Here is a 2,645-nt window from a genome sequence, read left to right on the forward strand (position 1 = left end):
CTTTCAAAGTGATGTGCTAGGATGCAAGCTCCCACTTGTAGTTTCCAGAACGACCCAGAAACCATAGTAGGTGGCAGCATTCATGAATAAATATGACCCAGCTGACACTGGCTACTGTGGCCAAGTCTAAGACAAGGGCAATTGCCTCAACTCATATGGCGCAAGAATATTAATGATGATGATGATAATGCCTAGTTGGTCTAGAGGAGTAAAATTCACAATTAAAATCCAAAACCATTCATGGCAACAGGCTAATAAATCCAATTATACCACAGCAAAGTGCATGCCAGCAGCATAGCACAGCTCAGTGCAGATGAACAGGAAGCAGTGACTATTGATTTGGGGATATACCGCAGGGCTTCCTACCTGAACTTTCCACTTTTGCAGCTGTGCTACCAATTAAAGTTCAACTGAGGAGAAGATACAGCACAGTGACCTTTTGCAGATGTGAAACATGCTGTGACTGGGAATAGTGAACGAAGATAGGAAATCATTACAGCAGGCTGCTGAATTGGATGACATTGCATCACATTCATAATCCAAATGTATATTGTGGAGGCAGAGTACCAGAAGAAGGTGCTAACCAAAACCAGAAAACTCAGTTCTGTAGTAAACACTTAAAAGATGTAAAAAGGAACTGTAGAAGTCTATCACTTATTAGTGAACCTTTGAGGCAGACAAGGTTACATTACTGACAGCTACATAGCATGTGCATGTTATTAATGATCAGTATTAAATGCAAGGTGAGAAAAAAAAAGCTCAGTGAACCAAAGTTAGTTGTTGAGCCAAGTTCACATATCAATATCCAGACATACTTCTGTGGTCACTCAGACTCACATTTTTACTTCAGTGTTTTCCTTTAGTACTGAAATCTTGCTTGTGTGCTGAAATCACTCCTTCAAGTTTATATTAAGTTCAAAAACTGGAATCACATAATTTTTGTAATATGTGCCTATATTATATATGCCTATAATCTGACTATCTATGGAACGTGTGTGTTCAAAGTACATTGGAGAAGCTATGCAGTGAGGATGGGTTCTTTTGTATCTGATTTTTATTTGTGTAATACTAAAATTGCAGTCTCATTTATGCTGAAAACTACTGTCCAAACCAGTGCATAACACTGATATGTTTTGGTTTTTTTTTTCTTTATGGTAGAAATTCATTAAGGTTTCTGAGCAATTAGGGCAAGTTTAGGTACTTCCTTATGTTACACCAATTGTTGCTTAACTATAAAGATGGTAATACATACATCTGTTTGCAATGTAAGTGCTTCAGGTAGCATTCTCAGTAAAGCAGAAATGTTGACTTTCTCTCTCTCTGTTAGAGAAATAAGTGCGAAGTTCTGTTTGGAAAAGAAGGCATACCTTGCTTAAAATTATGTTATCCCCTAAAGTGACCTTGTTTATTTGAATCACAAGACATCCAGAGACAGGAACAAGGAATAGTGTGCTAGTCTCTCAGCAGGCAGGGCCACTACACAAAGAATTTACTGCCTAGGTTTTGCCAAGAGCGGCAAGGAAGTGAGGCTCACTGTTGGCTGAAGCACAGTGAAATTTTGACAAAGTGCATTCCCAGAGGGCCTATCCCAGCACAAGCAGTTGTCAGCCTTGCAGTGCTTTGCAAACTTTTGCAAAAGTTATTTTAGAGGTGGGAATAAGTGGAAAGGTAGGTTACAACTCCATCATCAGCTATGGTTTCTCTTATTTTTGCAGCAGTCTAAGAGAAAGCAAGGGAAGGTGTTTGTGTGCCAAGTCTCTCCGATATGATGGTATTGCAGCCTGCCCATTTCATTTCTGCAAGGAGTTTTCTTCAGTTTTTTGTTGCAGTGATAACTGATGAAGGGCTGTGGCAATGAGCAAACAGCTTGGCTCCTTTAATGATGAATTCCAGGCTCTTTCAGATCTGACAGCTTCTCTCAGGTACAAAATCTGTGCAGTATAGTATGCACGTTAGAAAAATCTCACTGGGAATTCAGCCTTACCTTATCTCCCCATCGATTTGCTTGGGAGCTCAGGCAGAGTCGTCAGTCAGCTAAAACACCATACTAGATGTCTTCCAACTGACTCTGGAAAGCCTAGTATGGTAAGTTAATTCCAAAATAAAGCACTTCAGATTGTCCTTTGGATGTTTTTGAAAGTGAATATATTCCTACCTGGAATCATTGGTTTTGTGATAAGTGATTTTCTGGGGCTTAACACATTGTCCTATCTTTTCCGGCTTCACAGATAAGCTTCAGATGTATACAGCTGGGGTAAAGAAGCTAACATATATACTTGGGTATATCCGATGTCTGAACTATTCTAGCTGATGTACACAGTTCATATTTTCTAAGATCGTGTTTGTCAAATAGTGACATTCACAAAGATGTTGTATGAATCCATAGTCTTACTATTTCTTTTATAATAAACAATAAATTACTAGAGAAAAAAGTGGGAGATTTTGATTGGTATGGGAGAGCATGGCTGTAAATTCTTTCTCTGAAAGCATAATAGATGTTTTCATCTTTATCTTTTTTTCTTTTTAGATCAATTTCAATTAAATTGGAGGAGGACAGCAAGAAAATCATACTAGTATGAGAGAGGGTTCAAAAAATACTTCTAAGAAATATATATATTAAATCCAGCTGGAGAAGAGGCGGGGAC

Source organism: Pygoscelis adeliae, unplaced genomic scaffold, assembly GCF_000699105.1.
Source record: "Pygoscelis adeliae isolate BGI_AS28 unplaced genomic scaffold, ASM69910v1 Scaffold439, whole genome shotgun sequence".
In the NCBI taxonomy this organism is placed as follows: domain Eukaryota; kingdom Metazoa; phylum Chordata; class Aves; order Sphenisciformes; family Spheniscidae; genus Pygoscelis; species Pygoscelis adeliae.